Source organism: Heterocephalus glaber, unplaced genomic scaffold (genome assembly GCF_053883595.1).
Source record: "Heterocephalus glaber isolate CG9 unplaced genomic scaffold, H.glaber_assembly_v1.0 deba00001569, whole genome shotgun sequence".
NCBI lineage: Eukaryota > Metazoa > Chordata > Mammalia > Rodentia > Bathyergidae > Heterocephalus > Heterocephalus glaber.
The window spans coordinates 12436462-12454598 of record NW_028258354.1 but is presented as its reverse complement, the minus strand read 5'-3'; positions in this window follow the sequence as shown (position 1 = coordinate 12454598).

Here is an 18137-nt window from a genome sequence, read left to right as displayed (position 1 = left end):
AGAGACGAACATAGCAAGATTCTTGTATCTATAGCATTCAAAACTAAATTGTAGTTTTTACATAAAAATACATAAGATTGATATTAAGAGAAAAAATAAACTTTTCAAAAATTTTAGGTACCCAGGAATAAACCCCGCTAAAATTAGTGAAAGACTTCTAAGGAGAGGAATTTTATAATTTAATTAAATTTAAATTTTATAATTTAAATTAGGAACCTTAAAGAATACCTAAATAAAAAACTATGTTGTGATCATACAGTGAAAGAATTTACTATTGTTAAGATTTCAAGCCTTCCTAAATTGGTTTATAGATTCAATGTGCTTGCACGTATGTGTATGTGAAAAAATTGTAAGCTAGTATCAAATTTCAAGGGTGGGAAGCATAGACTAGTGGAACAAAATAGAGTCTGAAAACAGCTGCAAGTACCTCTAGATGATTGATATATGCCAAGTAGTACTGCAAATCAATGGGAATCAGTGGAATATTCATTAAATGATGTTCAAATAATTGGTTATATAAATGGGCTAAAATAATAAAATTAAACCTCCACATCACGCATAGTTAAAAATTTCTATAGCTAAAAAAAAAAAATTTCTATAGCTCAAAAATGATAACATTTTAAAGAAATAACAGAAGACTGTCTTCATGTATTTAAAGAAGGGAAGGACTTATTTAGTTGTGTACAAATAGCAACAACCACAAAAAATAATTTAAATGCAACTATATTAAAATTTAAAACTTCAAACACCATAGACTATAGAAATAGTGAAACATCAAACACTATAAGAATAGTGAAAATCTAAGTGCAGGGTAGAAAAATAAAATCTAAATACACATAACTGCCAAAGATAAAGACAAAAGTGCAGTATTCACATACATTTGTTCAATTTTTTAATCAAACATTTATTATATGGTAGGCAGTAGTCTAGGCAACAGGGATACATTTGAGTAGAGACAGAGGCAGTATAGTGAAGTAGATAAATAGGGGTAAAATATATGTAGCATGTTAAATGGGGATCAGTGTCTTGGAGAAAAATAAAGACACATTATATCCATCAGCAGCAAACACACATGAACATTGCCATTCATTGACAGGTGAGTGGTGAGTCTGGGGGAAGTTGGACCTGTCTTTAAGATTTACATAGAGTTGGGCAGGTATTTCAACTGCATTTTTTCTGCCTTCCCGCACTTCCCTGTACATGCACATAAATATTTTTCTCTCTTACTTGTAGTCGTATAAAACTTCTTTAAATGGACACTTTTACTTTTAAAATGCAAAGATGTCTTGAAGTGGTAACACAGTATTGAATTTACATTTGATGTTAAATTCCTCAACTTAGACTTCCTTCCTGAGAATAAATGGAGAGAGATGAGTAAGAACTGATTTCATGTGTAGACACCAGCAGCACAGCTGATGAATGGGGTACTGTAGAAAGCAAATGCTCATGCAGCTTATCTTACAGTTCCTAGATATTCAGAAAATAAATACTTGTCTCATTGCTGGAAATGGATGGTGTACTTGCACGAGCTCGGATTCAGTTAGACACTGAGGCGGCACATCTGAGTTCGCTGTGTGATAATCTGAAATGAAGGTAAAAAAAGGAGCAGTGAGGAAGAAATTGACAAAATGCCATATACTGGAAGGCTTATGAGCAACAGATATTCATTTCTCATATTTCTGGAGGCCAGAAGTCCAAGATCACAGATTTGGAGCCAAACACAGCCATATTTTCACTGTGTCATCATACGGAGAAAGTGTTTAAGATCTTTTGGGGCACTTCACCTTCACGACCAAAGACTCCTCCAAACACCATCATCTTGGGAGTAAGGATTTCAGCATATAAATTTTGAGCAGGTCCATTCAGTCCACAGCACAGGAGTTCTCTGCAGATCATTGTGCATCATAGCCAGAAAAACTTCAGATTTACAAATCTGCGGTGATAACTTGGGACAAAGATAGTCAAAATTTACTTAATGAAGAAACCACAGTCCTGAGCAAGCTCAGCTGGGCTTGAGGCTGGCAAGGCTCTGACATGAGACTGAAAGTGATTCCTCAATTTCAACTTCTCTTTTCAATATTTTGAATAAAATACTGCTTTCATAAATAAAACAGACTTTTGTATACATGGGTTCCTCCAATTTCCTAGAAAATCAAAGCATATGGTTTAATTGTTTTAAAAAGCAGGGAAGACTTTTTCTGGGGATTTAGCTCAGTGGCACTGCGCCTGCCTTGCAAGCACAAGGTCCTGAGTTAGATACTTGGTACAAAAAAAAAAAAAAAAAAAAAAGAGCAGGGAAGGGTCAAAGAATAAATACTGGTTAAGCCAAGAAGGAACCAGATGTTATTAAATGAGAAAATGTTCAGTAGAGCAAGTCTGGTTTACAATTAAACTTTGCTTGTTACACGTTTCTTGGATTCTTGCAATGGTCTCTATTTTTCTAATTTAGTCTTTTCCTTCCACAGTATTCTACAAACAGCTTTGAATCATGACTCCAAAATGAAGGTGAATGTGTGAAGTTAGCAGCATGGAACATTGAAATAATTAGGAACATCCTGTGCTTCTTCACAGTGCTCCGAAATTTCTACATCATTCTACTTCATTCACAGACAAAATCAAGGTCACTAAAGTAGATGCTGGCATCATCTGTCTAAATATCCTGAATTTGGATACTTTCTTATACTTTCTCTTTGAAGCAAGAAAATGTGAGAAATAATAATCATAATTCGGATCCCTGTTTAGTTCTAAACCAAAAGCTTAAAACTTGGTATCCTTCCCTCTTCCATTGATGCAAATACACTAATGTTATTGAAAGCCTAGCACAGCATGTCCATATCTATTCCCTGGTACCACTGAACTGACTTTGATTTGTTTTCATCTGTCTGTGAGATCATTACTATCCTGCTGCATAATTGAATTTGTTCATATTAGCGTGAGGTCTTCCCTAAATGAATTCACCGGTGGACATTCAGTAGTAACAATTATTTGTGTGCACTTTTTTAGTGACTTCTCCTCTAGAATATTTACTTGCTTTGGAGTATAGTGTCTTCTTGATAGCTTTTATTTAATCCTCCTTTTCAATCTCTTCCCATTCTTTCATCATAGGTACCAAAAATAAAAACCCAATTTTTGGAATGGATGAGCCAGCATATGGCAATCTTTCTCTTTATGATTGTCCCAAATCTTTGATCTCTGTAGTCCTTTCAATTAAGGTTTTTATATAAAACTGTCATTGACCTTGGAAGTGCCAGCTGTCCTCTTGAAATATGAGGCTGGTAATGATGACATACAGCATTCATAATAACAAATGGTAGCTCATATTTCAGCTGAGTTGGGTTTTTATGCTCTGCTTTTAGACTCAATGTATTCATATGGATAGAAAATATTAAAATGAAATTCATCTGGTGTCTCTCTCTGTCTCTCTCTCCCTGGGAAATATATAAAATTAAAACCTACATCAAGTCTGCTCATGAGTCAGGTCATGGCTGGTATAGGGGTTAGGCAACTCTTTCAAACTGGAGATTTGATGTTCTTATTTGAAGAGATTAAGTGTTTATCTAGAATGGAGAAATTTTACCATCACTTTTATCCCTGTTATAGACTATAAGGAAGCACCAACACCTTAATTCTTTCATAGTATAGGATGAAAATTAAACCAAATCAAAGCTTTGAAAATACCAGACTATATAATAAACACAATAAAAGAAATTATGACCTGAATTAAGTTGAATATGTTTTTACTATAAAAGAGAATTATTTTGTGTATTATGTTGAACTACTGATCTTTGGCTACTTTTTGCATTTATAAACACATCTTTATATAAGCCTTCTCCCGGGCTATTAAGGGACTTTCAGGATTAGGGGAATGTAGTTAACATGGCCAAAGGTACCAAAATCTCAGTATCTCAGTTTGACAGGCAGACTAAACCTTTCTTTTTGAGACTGATTGTATAGCATGGTGAATACAGTTAATAATAGTGTATTGCACATTTTAAAATTACTGATATTAAGTTTCAAATGTTCTTACCACAGAAAAGAATTTGAATTAACAGATATGTTAATTAATTTTATTCAATTATTGTTATAATTATAAATCACAGCATCCTGTTGTACCCCATAAATGTATACAATTTTGAATTGTCAATTTATTATTAAAATTAAAAAACTGAAAAAGAGAAATGTTCATACTTTCTTGTAAAGAATTTAGTTATGGCATGAATATAAAGAGAAAAAATTACAAATGGATGGTTTTTCTTTTTTACCTTTCAAAAAGAGACCTTTGAATTATCACATGACACCCTACTAATATGCAGAGTTTTATGTTTTATGCATCATTTTAAAAATAAATTTGCTTGATTCACAGCTTTTCAGATGTCTTCCAGCCAGGTCCAAGATGGAGCTCTTTCACAACCACTATGACTATGGTGTCACTGATTGAAGTCCTTAGGGTAAGTTCCAGTGAATATGCAATGGAAACTGTTAAGCAAGGTTCAGCCACAGCTGGTCTGAAATTGAAAACACATGAAGTATTGGTTGCACTGACAAGGACAGGTCAGAACTTGTGGATCATCAGGGAAAATTCTCCATGCTGACAATTACTGTATTGGTAGCTCAATTTGTGGGACCTACTCCTGATGCTAGATTGTTATGTAATTTGATGAGGCAGGAATACTTAGATGCTACTTCTTGTGTCTTGTCTTGTCTCTCTGATTGGAAGTAACACAATGAGGTGGCTGAGGACCATATGATGTCAGCTCCTTATTGCTGGTTAATGGTAATATGAGCCCTTACATTTTCTCAACCTGCTCATTGGCTAACTAGTTTGACTGCAGAGCTATGTCCATTGAAGCTCATTCTCAATCAGCTTCTATTTATTTGAGAGACATATGTCTGAGTTTATGGGGTGCAGTTTAGATGAACCAGGTAAATATGGTGTGCATGCCTTAAGAGAGAAACTTCCTAAATAGCAGGGTCTCACTACAAGGAACATTTCCATTGGAATTGTTAGTTTAGACTCAAGTTTATGACCTATAATGAGAGATTTGACAGTGGGGAAATCTACTCTGGTTATGCTACTGCATCAGTTTCTTCCTTTAAAATAAGTCACCTTCTTACAATATCAATTACTTACTTATTCCAAGGTCTATAACTATAATATTTTCCTCAGAAGCGTTTCTATCAAGAGAAAAAAATGCTACATAGCTTTGGTCTGATATAGGAAATAAAATTCTTATACTGGTTTCTAATACCCATAATAAGGACTGCAGGAAGAAAAATGTGTGTTTCTCCTCCGCTTGTATTAGTGTACCTAAAGACATTGAGTCAAAACACCTAAATATTAACAAGGTGGCCATCTTGGAAATGGTTTAATAAGCAGGAATAGTTTACAAAGTAACAGAAGATAAAGAGGAGTGAACTTTTCTATCAGAAAATCCCAGTAAGTCTTGGAGTTTGCATGGAAGATATATTAGGCTACATCGCACAGTGCTCCTATTAGAAGAAAATTGCTCCTGAAACAAAGAAGAAGAAACAAAGGAAAAATTATTGAGGGAAATCCTTTTCATTTCATCAAACAAGGGAAACAGATGGAGAAAGAATTTGTAAAGAGAATTTCTCAGTGCAAAAAATTTTATTTAAACATTTTGTTCTTGGTGTGAGTGCCAAATCTAAGCTCAACTATTCTTGCTGTTGACTGAAAATGAATAATCAACTCATGATAGTGTTCTTATTAGGTTTGTGGTGGAGATGATGATGACAAAGACAGCAAACAACTTTTTATGATAGCTAACATTTTTCTCTGTCAGGCATTATTTTAACTGAATAAGTAAGCATGGCATGGAAACAGTTTACTTGGACATAGTAGGGTAAAGGGCTATATCTACTACACCTCTCTTTCAAGATACTTATAAACTTTAATAATTGCTCAGGAAATCTAGACAGTGTATTAAACACACATCTGCATTCTTCTTTTGGCACCCTGGTGATTGTTTCAACTCAATTCAACAAGTAATTATTTGTATCTGTGATTTGGCAATGCCATGAACAGAAAGGAGACACAAGAGATGCATTCCTCTGAGAAGTCGAGAGATTGTGGTCTACCTTACAGGGGTGAGACACACACAAAGATTGGACAGCAAATGGTCCAAGGCAGGGTGTCACTAAACGTAGTAGTGTTTCAGAAGCTCTAGTAAGGAGAGACAGTAGTGAGGACGAGAGAGAACTGGAGGAGAGAACACTATGAGAGTTGATCAGCACCAAGGAAGAGTAAATGGAAGAACAGCAGCTGAAAATGCCATCCAGAGAAACTATTGCAGTGAGCCCTGTGTTGTCAAAGCACAGCATTTGCCTGCCCTTTCTGTGAGGATTTAAAAGAAAAAAAAAACAAAACTTTTGCTACCAATGCTAACTTTTTACAGCACAAAAGTTCAGGTCATTAAACACAGCAATTGATGTAATAATTACTGATAATCCATAACAACAAGAATAAATATAACGTAGGTTATCTTCCAAGTTTAAGGGGAAAATATAAACCCAGATTAACCTGTTATTTTGGAATAACCTAATAGTTTAATTAGAGAAGATGTGGAAACTAATTTAAGTTATTTTTTGTTTCTGCTGTTGAATAATGAAGGGTTGAAGAAATCTAGAATATAGGCAATTAGTTGCTTCCATCTGAAGTTTTCTACAGCATTTTGTAGTTTATTTTTTATACTCATTACATTATTATAAAATTTTGTTTTTAAACTGATATACATTTGACCACATTGCCAAAATTGATGACACTCTTCATTCTTTCTGTAAAACACGGTGATTTATTTCTGCATAAGGACCCTACTCTTCAAAGTGCCCTCCTAATCCCCACACTAGCCCAGCTGTTTGCTTCTTGACAGCCAGCTGCACCGGCTTCCAAACTTCCCCAGTGAAACTCTTTGTTATCAGAAATCTATATTTTAAATGCAATATGTACCTAGTAAAATATAGATGAAAAAGGAGCCATTTCTATAAAAACTACCAGTAAAGCCAAACCACTAAAATTCCTTTTGAAGTACATATAAGTGACCCAACTGTAAAGAAATGGAGCAAAAAAAATAACACATGATTCTGTACTGGGATTGATGACAATGACCTTAAATTTCTGCTCCACTCCAAAGAACTTGAAATTGAATGTGATTTAGACACCAAAAGGTAGACTCATACATTTGCGATTATACATCAAAATATGGGCAGATTAAGGTACCTTCATTTATGTTAAACAAGAAAAATAATTATAATATGTATGTATTATGCTTTTTTCCCCTTTAGTTTATTTTATTTGTATTAACCGAATAACCAGTTCCAAATCTAGTGTCTTGGGTTATAAATGCCTGAAGTCAGTGAGTAATCAGGGCCAGATTGAAGATCTGAGAGTTCAGTGGGCAGCAGAAAACACAACAATCAGAGGTTTGTAGCTTTTGAATGTCATGAACTAGAAAAATTTACAACGGTATATTATTGTCAACATTTTATAGGATAATATTGGTGTTCCAAACACTAGTCAGATCAGTTAATGAACGTTTCATTAAACGTAGTATTGTGTGGTATCATTTAAAATTCACTACATTGTTCTTATTTTGCTCATTTTATACATCAAGCCTTCATTCTCGGTCTCCTTTTATTCAAACTGAAACTTTTGAACTCAAGCATGACAGCTGTTTCATGCAGTTTCTACACCTTTAGTAATGTGTGTTCTCACTTTAAATAAAAAAGCATTTTCACAGTAATCCCCCACCATGTTTTCTTACATTGTTTTATTATAATGTAACATAAATATGTACATGTCTCATTTGAATGTAAAAGAAATATATGCTCAAGGCTCCTGTCCAACTCAAAAGCAAAAGGAATTTGCAAGTTAAATACTAACAAAACTGCAAAACCATTAAAATTCAAATTAACAGCATTGATTTAGTGTGATACATAATATTGTTTTACTGGAACAATATGGCTGATACAGGGTTTAAACATAAGAATGCAACCTTGGGTCAGGTCCTCTATAATCAGCTTTTATAGTTTGACCTCAGCAACACTAGTGTAAGAATAAATAAATATGTGTGCTTTTAAGTATGATTTTGTTTCTTAATTTAAGATAAAGAGTTTTCTTATAAAAATCAAAGCTTTTCTAGTGAATAATGGTCCTACAATAATTTTCCTGAAGAGGTAACTCTGTAAATTGTTTAACATTGTGGTATTTAAGAAATCTGTGTATGTACAGTTAATCCAAGTATTAAATAATGAATATTTCGTAGCATATTTATTGTTAATGAATTATCTTGCTTAGTATCTGAGCAGTATACCCACTTGCAGAATACACACAATGCTGGAGGATACAAATAGGTTGCTTTCTTCTTTGTTAATTCTGCAGGCCTATACCATCACATTACATGTGACCACTCACTCAGTCCTCCCACTGCTCATCTCTACTCTTCTGATTGTGAAACCAGGCAGCACTCCTCAGCACCATTTGATCCAAACACAGTCACAAACTCAGGCATTAGCACTATAAGGCACTGATCTGATAGGACACTAATTTTCATAAGCTGGAATGCGCTTTCATTAACTTTTAAGTTTCTCAGTGAAATGAAAAAGCTCTGGCCAAAAATTGAGATGTTGAAGAATATACCCATAATATACTCTGAACTTTAGAGACAAGATTTCAAAATCTGGTCCATGGCACAGTGAGGGGAAAAAGACCAAGGCAACTAAAAAAAAAAGATTTAAGGTAGTCAAACGTTTCCTAGAATAAAGCACCAGCTGTCAATAGCTTTGTTTTTAATCAATAGAGTTTTTAAGTATATGTCTGTAGTACAAAATGAAAACATTTTTTGTGGGTAGTTGGAAAATGTATATAACACATCTCAATTCTTTATACATCCCCTTCCCCTCCCTCTCTCTCTCTCTCGGTAACATCTCTTAGCTCCTTTCTCATTTGCCAAAGACCTATCTCACTAATTCCTACTATCTTCTATTTTGCTCTTTGATTTATTTATACTTTTCTCATATAAGAGAAACCATATGATTTTTAAGCTTGTGTGTCTGATTTCCATTTTCTTACAAATGACTGAAGTTTATTCTTTTTATAGCAGAATAGTGCTCCATTGCGTATAAATATCACATTTTCTTTTATCTATTTGTCTTTTTATGAACATATAGACTTCTACAATTTACCTATTATGACTTGTGCTGCTATAAATATGGATATGCGTGTATCATTGTAGTATGATGTCAGGAAGATACCTAGAAAGTAAATAGCTGGGTGGAATGAAATTTCTAGTTTTAGTTTTTTGAGGAATTTCTATACTGATTTCCAGCTGTCCTACTCTGCATTCCCACCAGCAATGTAGAAGAGTTCCTTTTTTCCTCCACTGCCTCACCAGCATTTGTTATTATTAGTTTCTCTTTGATAGCTGCTTTTTTTCTGGAGTAAGATGGAATTTCAGTGTTGTTTTAATTTGCATTTAAAATGCATTTTGCATCACCCAGTGATGTTGAATATTTTTTTATGTATTTATTGGCCATTGGTACTGAGAAGTGTCTATTCATTTGAATTACCCATTTTTTACTGAATCTTTTTTTGGGGGAGCCTAATTTTTTTGAGCTCTTTGTATGTTCTACGTATTAATCCTCTATTCAAAGGTTAGCTGGAAAAAATTTTTTTCTCATTCTGTACATTGTCTTTTTACTCTACTGATTATTTCCTTTGTTGTACAGAAACTTTTAAATTTGAAATACAGTGGTACCTAGGTTTATTTCCAAACAATTTGGTTTGCAAACAGAAGTATTTGGCAAAATTTTGTTTTTGTTTGCAAACTCTGCATTGGGTGACAGACATGACTGTGGCCACCTTTCCTGCAGGAACACAGACGTGGCCATCTTTTCCAGAATCTTGGAACAAATTAAGTTTGTGAACCAAGGTGCCATTGTAATCCCAATTGTTGATTCTTGATGTTATTCTTTTGCAATTAGGGTTCTGTTAAGAATGTCCTTTCTGCACCTAGGACTTAAAGTGTTTTGCCTCTCTTGTCTTCCAGCAGGTTGTGTTTCTCTTTAATATTTACATCTTAGATCCATTTTTATTTTAATTTAGTATATGGTGAGAGACACAGGTGTAGTTTCAATCTTCTATATGCATACAGCCAATTTTCCCATCACTATTTGTTAAAGAAGCCATCTCTCCTTCAGTGTATGTTTTTAGCCCCTTAGTCAACGATCCAGTGTCTAAATGTGTCTGCAGTTGTTTCTGCATCCTTTACTCTGTTCCATTGGTCTGCATCTGTTTTTGTGCCAGTATCATGCTGTTCTTGTCACTGAAGCTTTATAATATAACATGAAATTTGTGATTATGGTGCATCCTGCTTTGCTATGTTGCCCAGGATTGCTTTTGCTACTGGCAAATTAGCAAAGGAGAAAGTAAGTTTCCTAGGGCAAACACTACAAACAAAGAGGAAGTAAGGAGTCAAAGATTCAATGAAGGTATTCCAAAAAGAGCTGATGGGAGAATTTAGCAAGTAAGCCCATCAAGGGTCTCAATGGTGACGAACCTATGGCACGCGGGCTACAGTGGGCCACTTGTATCATTGAAAGTGCTAACAGGTTCTCCATTACTAGTAGGTTTTTAGTTCAGGCTGAATGCTGTCAGATAGGTTGGAATCAGCATGGGTTTCATATCACTGTGGACATTTTTAGTTCATTGTTTCCATATCACCCCACCTCCAGGTCTTAGGCACTAACAGCATGTCTGTTTTTCTTTTTAGACTGTCAGCTCCTCAACAACTGGGAAATTACTTCATTCTTCTCTATGACTCTACTGCTTTGAAGTTTCAGATACACAGTAGAGCTCAAGTAAAATAAATGGAACAAAAAATCTCTGAGTTGGAAAGAATGTTAAAGACCATTTAGGCCATTGTTTTGCAACTTCTAAACTACAGATTAGGGAAAGTTTGTACTGTGTTGTGGAAGCCAGAATATATAAAAAAAAATTATTGAAGCTTTACTCTTAAAACACACATCTTTCTGATTCCAGACCAAACCATTAACCAGTTTGTTATAATGCATCCAAATTAGTCAAATTACTAACATTTTAAAGTCTATTTTTAAAAAACATCCACAAGATGGGCATTTTGGCAGAGACAACCACTGATCCACTAAAATTCTTACTTATCTTTTGCATAATATGGAGTTGTTGAAAGTGTCACTGTAGCTGCCTGGCTACAGACTGCAGTTTTGAGCCCCACTCTGCACCTAAATGTTAGGTCCTATGAGAATGAAATGTTGGCATGTATCTGGATAACACTTTTGGTTCAGGGCTTTAAGAATGACTGTAATTTTTCTACTCTCTCTTTCCCTTTCTCTGAGCTGTACTAAAATGTTGATAATTAGATCCTGGAGTAGGAGTTAGTAAAACTTTTCCTATAAAAAACCAGATAAAAAGTGTAGGCTTGCAGATCATAGTAATGCTATTGCAGCTACTCAAATCTACAATTGTAATATAGGAGAGACCAAGCACAAACATAAATGAATGGACATGGTCATGCTCCAATAAGATTTTGTTTATAAAAATAGTCAACAGGCAAGATTTGGTCCACAGATTATAGTTTGCCAACCTCTATCCTACAGGATGATGGAGCCATAGTAAAGAAGGATCTAAATTTAAGTCCTGTATCACTGCATGGAAAAGAATCTCAGACAAACAGGATACCCATGTAGGACAGTGACTCAACTGCGAATTTTCTATATACTTTGAGTTGATACATAATGTTTTAAAAATCTATTTCTTAGAGCGCCTAGTGTCATTCTAGCCAATAAAATTGGCAAATTGGAATGTGAATCTACCATTATATAAAAATATATATATAAAATATTGGCCTAGAGGCAGATGGTGGACACCAACAGATATCTAATCTCAAATAATGGAGATATACAAGGACAAAATCATCATCTGCAATAGCTTGAGAGGAAGATGAAGTATCAACTGAGTCTGTACCTTTTGATATGGGGCTGCGGAAGGGGGAGAGGAGTGATTGGAAAAAATCAGAATCTTAATGTGTGTTTGCAGTTACTTGGTTACTGCATGTAGTAAGATATTACAAGAAAGTGATAGGCTCAGGCAAAGACTGATTAGAGCGCAAGAGATAAAAGGGAATAGAAAGAGTACAGGAATGTGGAGCTTCCCAGTGTGAAAGAACCCATCTGGCCCTTAAACAACAAGAGGTAATATTGAAGGAGGCCTCGAGTGACAAAGGTCCAATAAGGCTCCTCAGTCAAATAAGGTGACTCAGCCCTATAGCAAAGATAAGATTGAGGGTGTTGCCCTTTCCCCTAAACCTGTGGCTTTAGAAAGTCTCATTAAATTGAGGGAAAAGGCCTATGGGAAAGGAAACAAAAAAAGTAGACTTGAGAGCTACACGCAGGAAAAACCTTGAATGTGGTTACACATGAAACCAACTGAATGCAAACAGATTGAGAGCTATTAAGTTTCTGAGGTCCTCATTTTGTCAAAGGGAGATTGTGTTATAATCCCCTCCCTGTAAAAAGATTATTCACCTTTGCCCCCTGCCTTAAGACTTACAGTGATCACCTGAGGGAGAAATGTACTTCCCTGTCCTATCAATATCAGACTTTACCCAATGGAATGTGAGAAGTAATGAATATTATCTTGCTCTACATATGCATTAGGAGCCATTGCATGGATTTGTTAATTCCATACAGGAACTGATCTTTCAATCTGGACTCCAGAATGAAAGAATCACAGAACAAAAGGCTACCAAAACACAGATGACATTTAATGTGAGCAAGAAGTAAACCTATATTGTTGTGAGTTACTGGAACTTGGGTGTTGTTTATTCCTATGGCAAAGCTTAGCAATAGCTGACTGAAATGTAAAGAAATTACACCTCTGACCCAAACTTGTGACTCGTCTTTAAAAAAAATGCCAGGCCCCTTCAGAAGTGGTCATGGCAGATAATAGACAGAGAAGACTTCCTGGAAGAGACAGCGATGGTGAACAAGGAAGATCCTCCTGAGAAAGGATAACTAGTGTCTGATTAAGGAATTTCCCTAGTTCCCAAAAGGCAGGGTCTTGCCAATGCCTCTCTAGTAAGATTTCATACCTAGTAGTGTCCTGATATGAGCTTCCCATTTTTTCTTCATTCAAATGAGAGCTCTCATTGTATGTATCTTGTCTCTGTTTACCATTCCATCTTATCATTTTCAGTGTGTTGATTGGCCAGACCAAAAGAATACATTTTAGGCTCGATGAAAAGGGCACTATATCACCAAGAGATCATGGTATTTGAGTTGGTTGTACCAAGTGTCTGGTACTTATGTAGATTCTATGTGTGCAAAGAAGAGTGAGCACAGATATTTAGTGCTACAATTGCAAATTGTACCAAAGCTAGGTGAGCACAAAAACCTGTGTCCCCCTCTACAGGGTATGGAGATGGCCCCGGGAAGAGACAACATTTCCCTGACACCCCCCCCCACACACACACATTGAAGGGTAGCTATGTGACTAGTTCTTATCAAAGGTATGTTTGTAACAAATCACATGTGTTGTCTCTGGGCAGGACTTATAAAAAGTAGATGTGCCTTCCTTTATATATTGACTAGATACAAAGAATAAAGACTTAGAAAATACTGGGACCAAAGGACAGGAAGTGCTGCCTGCTGATCAGAATCTCTGTCTCGTATTGATACATAAATGAGAAATAACTTCTGCTGTATATAACTCACTTGTCATGCTTAAGTTTATTTTCAGAGTACATAGCATTACCCTAAGACAGGTGTTATAGGAATTTAAACATCCATATTATTGGAAAGATTAAATGAGTTAAAGCACTTCACATAGCCCAGGCACATATTGATGCTCAATAATTATATAATCATTCTATTTCTCAATGCACCAATTAAGTCCTCTCTTCTTTTCTGTTATCTTCAGCTTGATTTTATTCCTAGTCTGTATGTCAGAGAATGTTCCATTCTGCCCACATGAGAATGCAGTAAGAGCTTATTTTTAAAAACTGGCCTTAGATGTTTGTTTTTGTCCCTGAAATTCACCCAGAGTGCATCCCAGTATATTAATTCTCATGGACACATCTTTATTGTCATCTCCTTCACTTTGCAACCTCTGTGGGGGCACTCTGGCCCTTTGTGATGCATATTCATTGCACTTCTTGGACACAGTGAGGGTATTTGTCCTCTGGCCCCATGCCTCTCAACTCCGGCTATGTCTAACACACCAACTCTATTCCCTGTGTTCATTTTGAGTCTCTTGAAAGCAGAAGATTTTTGTGTTTCACTGAATTTAAAATTGGGTGTCTCCTACCCTCAGGTAAAGAGCACTGTATTTATTTATTTTCACGGGTCATTTCCTTGTTCAAGAAATTCAGATGCACACTTGACCTGGTACTACTCCTGCACACATGAATCCTTTGCTGAGATGTGCATTGGAAAGCGTGTCAATACCAAGAGGCTAACGGAGTCTTGTTTCACTATCTTTAATCATTATCCTCAGTCTTCTCCACTTAAAACTCTGAGTCACTTGAGGACTTCTGTTTGTTTGTTCTTAGCTTCTAGAAAATAGGCCAGCATACAGATATTCATTAAATAAGTCACTGAAGACCTATCTGTGCCATATTCTCTACTATGAAATTCTGTCAGCAGTACTGCTTGGAGCTTCTCTAAGTAGCCACTCCACTGATCCACATTCACTAAAACCTTCCGAAGTTTGCAACAAAGATGCAGGCGAACTATTTCTGGCTAGTAAGATCCAGTGAGCAGCTAAACTCACCTTATTTAGCATGTGATTTCCAGAAAAGCAGACATAGTCACTGTCATTCCTCAAAACCCAGTTTTTTTGCAAGTTTGAAGGCATCAACTGTGGGTGTTCTGCAGACCCTCTATCAACTCCGACAAGCACCTTGGAGTTCTGTCAGAATTGCAGCAGCATAACATGATTAGCATTTGAGATAGCTAAATATTCATTTAACCTTTTTATTAGATAGTTCTGTAAACCTCTGGACTTGACAAAGTAAGAACCTACAACTTTGGGCAAAACAAGAAGGGAAAGAAGTGATGATGGCTTTAATAGAGATATCTCAGCCAATCCTTATTTTCAATGATACAGTTTCACTGGTCCAATACCACTGCCATCTTCTACTGCATCATAAATGGAGCTCTTGGGTCATAGGATGTTTACCATAGTGCCACCTTCTGGCCAAATCTGAGACATGTGAGAGAAAGGATTTGATGTGGAATAGCTGGATCAACATGTTTTGTCCAAATAAGATGATCCAAAGATGCCACAGAAAGTGATCGACATCTTAGTATGAAGGTGCCTTACAAAACCAAGAACTCCAAATTATTCCAGAAATGTTCTGGTTACAGGTTATTTCTGTTTTTTGTTTGTTTTGTTTTTTCTTTTTTTTTGGCCATTTATCTCTCATCTCAATAACCCAGTGGTTCTCAGAGTGTATTTCTCAGATCAGTATTATTATCTAGGGATTCAGTAAAAATTTACATTCTCAGGCCCCATCTTAAACCTATCAAATCAGAAATTCTGGTGGAAAGGCCCAGTATTTTGCATTAATAAGCCCTCCAGGTAATTCTGGAATGTGCTCAAATTTGGGAACCACTGATCTTACCTGGCTATTCTTTGAAGGCTTTATGGAGAAAGGTGGGTTTTTCATGTGTCATGACTTAAACTCACAGTCATTAAAAACTCTTATTCATACTCAGGAAACTGAAGTGAGAGAATGGTAAGTTTGTGGCCAGCCTGGACAACATAGTGAGACCCTGGCTCAAGAATTAAAAAGGGCTGGATGTGTATGTAGCTCAATGGTAGAGTGATTTTGTAGCACACATAAACTCTTGAGTTCATTCTCCACTACTACAAACAAAAACCAAAAAGGAAAAAATAAGAAAGAGACTCATTCATTTTTGCTCTAAAACCATCGTACCCATATCCAGCCTGATTTATTCTTCACTAATCTTGATGAAACTTCAAAACATTATTGGATAAAAGCATACTCTTTCAGAAACAAATTCAAGTTTTAGTGGCCTCTTTTCTCTATAATTCTTCTAGAAAATAATCCCAGCCTTCTTCAATAACTCTATGTGGGAACACATGCTATTAGGGATCACATCCATCATTATAAAAAGGAGATATCTTCCAAAGTGACCCTGCATGATGCTCCTAGACAGCCATGAATAACTGAGGCAAACCTGTAAATTCAGATTATGACAGCTGAAATGGGCCTTTCAATACTAATGCCTGCATTACATGCTGGGCAAACAGAACTTCATGGCTTTAATTTGAAAACCAGAATGTCAGGGGACTGAAGAAAAATGCAACTGTCAGAAATCCCGACACCATGCAGAGAGTAAGGAAGATATTGCCTAGGCAGCAGTGCCTAGCAAAATCCAGTTCTACCCAGGGACATTAAGCCATGGAGTGCTAATGAACCTCTACATCCAAATCAGCTACACAGAAGGCATACAAACCACATAAAATGGGTAATAAGTCTAACAGGACATTTGGTTGCCTCTCATTTGATATGAAATGCTCCCACACACCTCTGTCATATCTGTCATGGGTCAAGAGACCATTGGACCTGCTCACAAACTCAGTCATCTCTGAAACATCATCACCCTTCATCTCCAAACTTAGCTTTTTTCTCTACCCACAACTCCATGCTAGAGGTGAAGAACTCTTTGCAAATACGGCACATTTCTTTTTCTTGCATTACCCTCCCCCACACACCTAACATTCCTGGCCCAACACAACACTAACCATTTTGTTCCTATTCTATCTCTTAGTGCTCAATTACTCAGGTCAAATTCATGGTGCTTTTTTTGAATACTCTGTCCTGATTTATTTTACAAATATAGATTGCACACCTAGAATATATTTGGCATTGAAAATACAGAAAGAAGCAAAGGTAGTATCTTTCTTTTTGTCCCACCTCAGTTTTGACCTCACTTATTAAGCATTTGCTGTGTGCCAGGCACTGAACTCATTTACAGACATCTACATACATTTTCTTATTTAACCTATAAGACATGTGAAATTAGTATGTCTATTTAGCAGGTAAAGAAATTAAGGCTCATATAAGTAATGTTTCAATATCACACAGCTGGTAATTGGATGATTTTTTTTTTTTTTTTTTTTTGGTACCGGGCATTGAACTCAGGACCTTGCGCTTGTGAGGCAGGCATCAGAACCACTGAGCTAAGTCCCTGGCCCCATAGCTGGTAATTGGAAAACTTGGATTCAAAAGGAGGTCAATGTTAATGAATGCCATAAGATACTATGTTGACCATTCTGCCAAAGGCATTACACTCCTTAGTGATGGAGATTAACTCCATCTCTCCAAAACAGAGACTATATCTTATCAGGAGCCCTTTAAATAAACTCAAGTTAGCTCTATAACCAAGCATTAGATGAACAAGAACCCACTGACTTAAACTGAGTCTAATTTTATTCATTCTTGTCAAAAACTCATTTTATTCTCTAGCTTCTATGTGATTCTGTGACACCTGACAACCCCTTCCCTCTCTTAGATTTTAACATTTGTCCTCAGGCACTATGTACCTTGATGGTGGCAGTCATCTTAGACACTTGGTATTATGGGAATGACTAGCCTGGCCAGCTCTTTGAACAGCCTCCCCACCAAGGAAGGTTCTTGCCAGAAGAAAAATTTATTGTTTGGTGTTTAAAAAGAACTAGTTGCATTAGAAAACTCCAGAGTAATTCAAGTTCAACTTGAATTCCTTCTATGACAGTGATGCCAGATAGACCTCCAAGATAAGCTTCCACAAAACCAATATGGAAACATGCACCATTCCTTCTCTGGAGAGCTCTTCCTTGCACTGATTCTATATCGTGTGTGTGTGTGTGTGTGTGTGTGTGTGTGTACTCCTTATGATCATATAAAACAAATCTATTTCTTTTTGTACAGTTTTGTTACTTGAATATTTTTGTCCTCTTTCATGTTCCTTGCTAAGACAGATTACCCACCTCCATTCTGAAATATTCTCTATCTAGCTAAACTTTTCCAGTCCATTCAACTTTCCTTTATAAATCAAGGTCTCCAGGATCATAACTA